At 38.3% G+C, this 9846-nt stretch overlaps 1 long non-coding RNA gene across 1 annotated transcript; it reads left to right on the plus strand.

The window, feature by feature from the left end:
• The first annotated feature begins 3306 nt into the window (after positions 1-3306).
• On the plus strand, positions 3307-6005 carry LOC115927251. The gene is made up of 2 exons (XR_004065520.1): positions 3307-3530; positions 4404-6005. It is a non-coding gene; the product is annotated as an uncharacterized LOC115927251 (long non-coding RNA).
• Positions 6006-9846: the final 3841 nt, after the last annotated feature.

The raw sequence follows: 9846 nt of genomic DNA on the forward strand, positions 1-9846 counted from the left end.
TTAAATCCTTGACCATGATCTCTCATTCTTTCTCTCTCACTCTATTTCTCTCTATCTTTCTCTTTCTCTCTCTCTCTCTCTCTCTCTCTCTTTCTTACAATAAATTCAGAAAATGCATGTGCCCTTTTGACCCCCCCCCCCCCTCCCCTCGGAGCTTCGTCACTGGCTCTTATTCCGGACCGTAAGTCTTACAATTTAACATTTAACTAGAAACGATGAAGATGGGGATAGCTCCCTCGCCCCCCCCCCCCCCCATCAAATAAGAACTGATATAATCATTTTGACATCATACAGCAGGCCCTTTGCCAAATTTTGGTTTTCTAACTCTTAACACAATGTGTAGATACACGTTTAAATGTTACAGGTAAACTTGCACAAGTCGAAACCTCTTGGGACCACATAAATATATTAGACTAATAAGAGGTAAATAACATATGTTTTGCATTATCTGGTTGAAAAAGCTTTATCAATTTATTCAAGGTTAACTACAAAACAGATGTGTAGTATAAATTTGGGATAGGTTAAAGATGACCCCCCCTCTAAAAATAAAAACAAGTGCCGTATGCAGACAAACCCCCAAAAATGTATAGACTCCTTATGAAAAAAAGTTAGTGTGGAGCCCCGCACATATGCAGGATCCCAAACTATTTTGTTCACAGGCGGTCATGATTATAATTGTTTAGGGTTTGTATATGTTGAGGGCCAACGTTCAAATTTCAAAATTGTTGGGTTCAGAGCTCAATGTGGGTGCCATCTGTATGAGAATCTTGTTTTTAGAAGTCCTACATGTCAGGAATTCTAAAATTATCGAATAAGCCTGCATTATTAGTGTTCCTTATAATGGGACTCCACAAGTTAAGAAATTAAAGTAAATGTATATGTACATAGACCATTCTTTTCACTAAACTCCACATTATTCAATATCCATGCCCAGGCGCGAACGCAAGGGGGGGGGGGGGTGTTTTGGGGGTTAAACCGCCTCCTCAATTTGTTTCTTCTTTCTTTTTGGTCAAGGAGGGGGGGGGGGGGTACTGAGTAAGACAAAAATGAATGCTCCTTATAACGCCCCCCCCCACCCCCTCCTTACTGAGCGGAATATTCTCACATATAGTTCTTTGTAGCTTGATATCTCATGGTAATTTTGAGGGAAAAGCATTCCAAAGAACAATTGTAGCGACAATCCTTCGCCTTTGCTGCTCTTCAATACTACTATGAGAAGCAGAATTATTTAATTTTTCAATGACTCATGATATATTCGTTGAGTTGATTCCCCTCGGTTAGAGATAGCAGTGAATGGTCTCACGCTTAACGACGTTGTAATATTATTCGTATTTGTTCATCGTCTCTACGATGCTCTGTGAATCAAAAACAGCTTTTATCGTTAGGCTTTCTGAATTTCAATTGTTGTTCAGAAATTTTTGGTTGCACTCTGTAGATTATGATGATGTGTTTGATCTCGTTTTCAATAACAAGCTCAAACACATGAACAAAATATACTGGATGCAAGCCGTACAAGTTCTTTACAACAATAAACAAAAATGAGGTGCGCTATTCGGTGTGGCGTATACATGGCAATCGCATGATATTAAATGATCATCAGTACCGGGTCTCATAAATTGAAGAGAACTGAATTTGAACCTAGGCCATATGCCCCTCGCCCTCTCTCTCCTCTCTTTTTCTCTTGTCATTGCCCTACCCTTCCCTCACTTATTTCCTTTTTGCCACGAAGTACGTAGATGTATTGTGCAGGCCCAGGCGCGTACGCAGCTTAGGGGGTTGTTGTTTTGGGGGTGGGTCTGCTGAGGAGAAAAAACAACTAAATTCTCCTTACCCCCCCCCCCCCTCCCCCTCCTCACTGAGCGAAATATTTGTCTATGCGATTTTCCCATTTCCGGGGGCCAAAAAAAATCCTCCTGATTATCTTTGGCAACACGTCGATAGAATAAACTCTTGTGAACTTCTCATGTATCGGTGTCTTGAAGCTTGTTAATAATATGCATCTGGCTCGAACTTTGCTTGGGTAATTGGTACTAAGTTAGGGACAGAGGTTAATTAATTCTTTTCCGTTCGTCAGGACAACTCTGACCTATAGGCCTACATATATACAGCTTTAGTAGATTGTGCAAGCTAGGATCGAAAAGTGTTGTTGTTGTTGTTGTTTTAGACTTTTAGTTTATATGCGTTTGTCATTCAGGGCAGCGTTTCACGAAACCGTCAAAAAGTTCACCGACATCGAAACGCGTGTTAAACTTACACGCGCCTTTCAATGAGATGTCGGTGAACTTGTACTTATTCGTGCATGAAACGCTGCCCAGAAGTGAATATTTACGCCTCTCTTGTGGAAGCCATCATAGGTTTCGTGAGGACTTTTCGAAATTGTCAAAATCTATGTTGCACCACCAAGCAGGCACGTAGCAAGAGTTTGATGTTTTGGGGTCACATGCATGTAATATCAATCGAGGTAAAAAAAAAAAAAAAAAGGGGGTCTAAAAAAGTTCAACCGATCCTGGAATTTTTTTTTTGTGGGGGGGGGGTGCAAGTGCTCCCCCCACCCCCTCCCGTGGCTATAGCTGCCGATAGATACTTGGTGGCAGCTAGGCACTTATAAGTGCCTAGCTGCCACCAAGTATCCTATTTGTCAATGGAACTGGTAATAGAACAAAATTGATTATTGAAATGGACTACGTACAATTTGTATACTATGCAAAACAAAATTAGGACAGGAACGATGGATGTGTGTATTGTGTTTTTTACAGCCGTGTGTCAATCATCAGATATGATTATTTACGTCTGGGGACCGACCTTTAAACGTCACCATCCGAAAGACGTGACTCAGTTTCGAACCTGCGTCCTCGGCTGAATCAGTTTGTAACTTCCACTGTTAGCTGCATGGATTACAGGCGCACGCCACAAAGTTTATACAGAAAAAATTACCCGGATAGTCTTGATTAAGACTATACCCTTGATTTCTGTTAAGGGTTCTACGTATTAATTATTTGCCCGTACTAAATTACATCTTTGTGTTATGCAAAATATGCACACGTGTTAGCGATTTTGTTTGTAAATAGTGATCTGCATTGGGAGTATCGAGTAAGTCAACTTACAGCTCTCTTATCTTACAATATTAGATAAACTTTTAAAGCATATGGAGTCGTGACTTATATATTTCAATACGTAGGCAAAAATGAAAAAAAAATCATCCCAGGCCAGGGTAGCTAGACCTAACTCGAGGGAACTCCGCCCCCGGCGGCGCGGGGGCGGAGCTCCTTGGAGTTGGAGATACCAGCCTAGGTAGACTAGTAGGTACATGTCATAGAGATATATACTTAATAACACTAGAGGGCGTACTCGCTCAAATTGCTGTGTGGACCTGGAGCTGTGGCCGCCATTACTAAGGAGGGCAGAAAAACGAACGACCCAACAAGATACTGTGCACAACATACGTGGAAAAAATTGGAGAAGCCAGGTTCGTGCGTTGCATTTGGATGTTCGAACCGAAGAAAGAAAGGGAACTGCGTAATATTTCACAAGTAAGTTCTTCTTAATGTTATGTTGATTAATAAGGAGATTTTAGAGCTAAAAATGTAGTTTATGCAGTGACTGTAGTCTGTACCCGGGTTGTCTCATGACAAGCCACCGCAGCTCCTGCAGCAGCGGAGCGCGCCAGTCCACGCCCGCCGGGCTGGGGCAGGCATGGGTTAAGGTTCTGGGGATGGTGATGGGAAAATTCTGCTGCGCTGGAGTCGCTCGCAACTCCAAGAGCCAGAGAGTCCAACTCGGAAATATAACTCCATGAGCTTGATTCTATTAAAGAAAAGTCTAGAATAAAACGATACAATTAATTTTATCTTATCTAATTTCAAGATAAAAATCAAATGTCAACTTCTTTAGATCTATATTTTAACTATAGACTAGACTCTAGATCTAAGTTAGATCTAGACTCCAGATCTAAACTCTACTCTCTAATTTCTAAAGCCTGAAAGGCAAAGCCAGGTTAGACAGATATAACCATCTGATATGGGTCATTTCTTTAATAAAACTGACATTTGTTGACATTCCCCATAATATAATCAGAGGTCTAGTGGAGCCAGACGCAGTCTCAGTAGAACAACCGACGGTATAGAGAGACTGAAGCTTTTGGTCTAAGCCAGGCTAGCCTGCCAAATTTCACATCACAGGAGTTATCCAACTAGGCTAGGCTAGCCTAAAAATCCCACCGCACACTACACTATTTCTATCAAATTTGCTTATGACTTGCTGACATTATTATTTTATTTATTTGGCTGGAAGCTGCTTTCAGTTTCAGTCTTAAAAATCACATGAAATAGCATTAATAGTAGAACAATTGTCATGTTATGAGAAAAGACTCATTATTGTTTCCATTTGCTTTTATTGTAATGCAGGAATACACCCAAGAGAGGAAAGGATGTTACACACCACATCTCATTCTTAGAGCTGTGCCTACTGTCTTTCCTGGACATCCTCCCTATAAACAGACCCATGGCTCAAGACTCCCAGCAAAACCATGTACAACATCCAAAAGTTTTCCCGTGCCTCCAAAGAAACCCTATGACATTACAAAAGAACATGACTATTCTTTTTCTGTCTGAGTTGATTAGAAACTGAATATAACCAGACAGCAAGTGCAAGATGCCAAGAAACAGCTTAAAGTGGTGAAACAAGGTAAACAGGAGAGATGGAAAAACCAGGACTCTCTTGCAGGAAGTCCACGAAAGCAAGCTCATTAGCCAGGATCAGCTTGACCTACTTCAACACAACTTTGGAGAGAACGCATTTTCAGGAAAAACAAAACAAAACATAGAACTTCATTCGTACAAACTACAAAGACAGATCGGTCTTTTATATTTTGCCTCTTGTCTGCATAGCTTATCCACTGGATGATTGACTGTGAAGCCGTTTAAAACTGGAGAGAGCTTTCAATAATCTTTTAAAAAAACAGAACAATCTGAGACTTTTGTTCTGTGTAATGAAATAAAATTTTGGGGACACATTGTGACAGTTGCACAACCTAACCATAATTTTCTGTTTGTTAACTTTACACGAAGGCAAACTAAAGTGGAAGAATTGATTACATTAGGGGTTAAACAAAATGTACTTGGATTTTGAGTTGTTGTGAGGTACACTGTATTTGAATATTTACTCTATAAGCTTCATGATTGTACCTGCTGTATCTGATTCAGTTGCTATAATTCGTCCCTATTTTCAGGAAGTGACGGTAGTGAGGAAAATCGTAACGCAAAGTGAATGCATTTTTTTTCACTACCGTCACTTCGTGAAAACAGCGACAAATGTTTGCAAATTATTTGCACTCTACATGTGCTTTGATTCTGCAGGTACAGTATGAATAACCTGAGATAAACATGTAGACCTTTTTAATAACATTGTCTGGATTGCTCTCAACCAAGTGATTTACATCATTAAAGATGAAAAGCAAGAAATTCACATCAAGTGAGCCCATTTTTAATAAACGAGAAGAATTCACAGATGTGTGGCAATTGAAAAGCCTGTGTAATGCACACCATATACACACCCATAGATCGTTTTGTACATAGGTTTGAATTTTGTTCCAAAATGGAAAACTGCTTTTGAAGAGATTTGATAACAGAAAAATTATATGGAATAATGTCACTAGATGTAAACCCATAAGATTGTGCACTGCACTCTTTGGCTTGTTGTATCTACTGTGTACATTTGAGGGTAATCAGTTTCAAATTTATTATTACACCTGATGAATAATGATGTCAAAAGACCATGTTACTATGAGGTTTCACTGAATAGTGTAGTGCAGTATCCTGAGATGTAAGTCTCTTCAATTATAGTTCTTCATAGCAACACAGGTGACTTGGAATATATATGCTCAATTACTATTTCTGGTTTGCATTTATTACTCGATGTATTATTTGTAAATGTGACGCGCCTGCGTGCGCTTGGAGCCAAGACTAGTTAATAAAGTGTTCGTTATCGCTGACATCTTGACACATAGACATTGGCCTCCTGACATTTATGTTTTGGGAGTTATTGTGGTGGTTTTGGGATGTGTAATGCTTGTCTTTGGTGGCGAATCAATTTGTTGTGGTTGTGTTGCCTATGATCCGTGATCCGTGACATGGGGCTAAAATCTGAGGTGTTGTTTTTGCAATGTTTGTCTTTTCAATTGTGATATATTATTGCAGTATATATGTCCGATAAAATGTCAAAACTTAAATGCCTATGCTGTAGAATATCAACACACGTGTGCCGTGTGGTAATAAAAGGTTCATTTATTCATTTTTTCTTCAAATTTAATTATAAGTTTATTCTCTAAAACTGGTTGATGAAGAAAATAAGAAATACACTGTATCAAGGAGAATATTATTTATGGAGAAAAAAAGTGGTGTGAATAAATAATTATTACATCAATGATCAGCTGTTTTTAAAGAATATTCATATATATTTATAGTGAACTGTAAAAAATTGAATTACTCTTTCAGACAAAAATAGAGATTTTATAGAGAATGGGTGAAAGACATAAGGTGTGAATTTGATATAAAATGAGTGAGAGAAGAAGAAAAAGAATGTTTGGATGGATGGATGAATGATTGGATGAGTAAATAACATAATTTTTTAAAATAAATGTGTAGGCCTATAATTCTTTCCTTCCCCCTCTTCCTATCTTCAGTATCGTCCTTTATCTGCATTTCCATTATCTACCTATCCTTCTATATTATATCTATCTATCCATCTATTTATGTGTCTAGCTATCTACATACCCATCTCTATCCCAAATCTATAAGTATCAATCTGTTTATAATAGTCATAAACATAAAATGAATATATTACCTTTAAAGCATTTTAAATCAATAAACCCTGGCTCTCATAATAACTGAATTAGAAAGACATTGGCCCCCGGCATTGGCCCTGTAGCATAAAACTTTGTTTAATATCATGACATAAATATCAAATACAAGTCCCAAATGCTTGATTCTGATTGGTTGAAAGCCAAGTAATATTTAATGTCATAATATCGCAGTTTTATATTGACAAAGAGGAAGAAAAATTGAAGATATACTGAAATATAAATAGCTTTTTGTGTCCCTTTTACCTCACCATAACATCCGTAATTAATCTTGACCTACATCAGATACCATGACTGAGGCATGAGTAGGGTTCATGCATTATGCAAAATACCACAATTATAACGTTTCATACTCGAAAACCGATAAATCAACCCGAAAAATGAAGCTTCACATTGCATATCAGTAGCACAGCTTCGAAGGGAACATCCGGGTATTTCTCGAAGTTGTGCCCTCCTTAGTAATGGCGGACCGCGCTCCATGCGCGCACAGAGCTTTGAACGGGCGCGTATGACGAGTCCGCACTCTAGCCTTATTAAGTATATATCTCTATGGTACATGTACATGTACATGTCTAGACGAATCCGGGCTAACTCGGCCCACGGGACTACTCGGCCCAGCTGGAAAAACTGGGCCGAGATGTCTCGACCTAATTAATCGATCGAGAGATACCAATGTGTATATGTTTGTGCTCTTTGTGACTTAATAATGCCCTTTCCAACCAAAATCTTTAATGGAATTGTGTTAAATGATACTAATGAAGACAATCTATGACTTATCTTTAGGTAAAATGACAAAAAAATGATATTTCGGACAATTTACTCACACCTCGCAATCCGCATTGCCGCACGTACATTAAATGTGCGTTGTATCTACTCGGACCACTGAAAATCGAGCAGTGTTTTTGTCGGTAAATCACTGCAAAAATATCATTTTTATCTCGTATGAAGGTCTATTTTTTTTATTCCTGACACAGATTTCATTATTGAGAAGTCGAATATAGTACATTTTAGACGAGATGGTTGATGTTTGTTCACATTCTTTCGTCCTGGCCGTAAATTAGCAGACTACTGCCTAGTGCTACCGCAGCAGCTCAGCTCAGTGTGCAGCTAGCCGTACAGCGCCGCCGGCCGGGTCGGCGGGGGAATTCACTGACTCGTACCGGGCCGCTGCACTGCATTGCATGATTGTACTGCCCAATTTGATCGAGTGATGTGAGTATAACTAATCAAACTAGATCTATATCTACTGTATTATCATTATTCATTCCGAGTAGAATATCCAATTTGATTTAGTGAGTAAACTAGACTAGACCTAGATCTATAGCTACATCATTATCATATTCTAGATTAGTCATTCAGAGTAGAATATCCTATTAATGAAGGAATGGAATTTTTCTTTTTTCATAATCAGATAATCATATTTTACTCCTAAAAGTTAGAGACTTGATAAATAGCTAGATCTAACGTAAGGGCCTAACCTAGTACTCTAAGCAGATTCTTCAGTGAGCTGAAGAATCGCCTTCTTATTTTTTTGGAGGGGGCTGCTTCAAAAAAATTCTACGCCGAAAAGAAGGTATTGGCTTCAAGTTTTTTGTATAAATAATGCAGCCCCCACCACCCCCCCCCCCCCAAACAAACCAAAAAATCTCCTTTTTGTTCCCTTTTTCTGGGAATCAAAGAGATATATACAAAGCAAAGCAATTAAGACATGATATTGCAATGACGTGCCGGTGCATGGAGGGGCAGGGGCAGAGGCGGCCCTCCGGGGGGGGGGGGGCACAGTGCCCCCCCCCCACTTTTTCAGATACCCCAAAAGTGCCCCTTTAATTTTGTAAGAAGTGCCCTTTTTCCTTTGACAAGTGCCCCTATTACTTAGTAAAAGTGCCCCTTTTCACCTCTGACGAATGCCCTTTTTTATTTTTGACACGTGCCCCTTTTCCTTCGGCATGTTCCCATTTTCCTTTGCAATAAGTGTCCATTTTCCATTCTCATAAATCTCGAAATAATCTTGAATAAGTGCCCTTTTTAATCTTTTTTTCAAACATGTCCTCATTTTTATTTAATTGTTCTAACTTTGTTTATTTAGGGTTTTTTTTGCCTTGTAACTTGCATAATATGAAATAATACGTACCAATACCACAACACAAGGAATGGTGTGGCGTGTCATCTGTAATGGTCTCTGCATGTTACAATTTTTTTTTTGGGGGGGGGGGGGGGTTGGGGGTTAACAGATTTATAACTGATATCTGTGTACCAGTATAAATATGTATACTATAAATAAATAATAAATAAAAAAACAAAATTGCATTACCACAACGTGGCATAAAATTAATACACGATTACACCTGCTTATCATTTGTTATTATGAGTCTGCTTGACGTCATATTGTTGGAATTTGTATCTTGGAGTCGTAAACAAATAATGTTTATTGTTATTATGTGTGTTTTTCAAACACGTCCTCAATTTTATTTAATTGTTTTAACTTTGTTTATTTATTTAGGTTTTTTTTGCCTTGTAACTTGCATATATGAAATAATACGTACCAATACCACAACACAAGGAATGGTGTGGCGTGTCATCTGTACTGGTCTCTGCATGTTACAATTTTTTTTTTGGGGGGGGGGGCTGGGGGTTAACAGATTTATATCTGATCCTGTGTACCTGTAAATATGTACATACTATAAATAAATAATAAATAAAAAAACAAAATTGCATTACCACAACGTGGCATAAATTAATACATGATTACCTCTGCTTATCAATTGTTATTTTGAGTCAGCTTGACGTCATATTGTTGGAATTTGTATCTTGGAGTCGTAAACAAATAATGTTTATTGCTATTATGTGTGTTTTTCAAACATGTCCTCATTTTTATTTAATTGTTTTAACTTTATTTATTTAGATTTGTTTTTGCCTTGTAAATTGCATATGAAATAATACGTACCAATACCACAGCACAAGGAATGGTGTGGCGTGTCATCTGCATGTTA

The sequence above is a fragment of the Strongylocentrotus purpuratus genome, unplaced genomic scaffold (genome assembly GCF_000002235.5).
Source record: "Strongylocentrotus purpuratus isolate Spur 01 unplaced genomic scaffold, Spur_5.0 spur5_scaffold_20, whole genome shotgun sequence".
Lineage (NCBI taxonomy): Eukaryota > Metazoa > Echinodermata > Echinoidea > Camarodonta > Strongylocentrotidae > Strongylocentrotus > Strongylocentrotus purpuratus.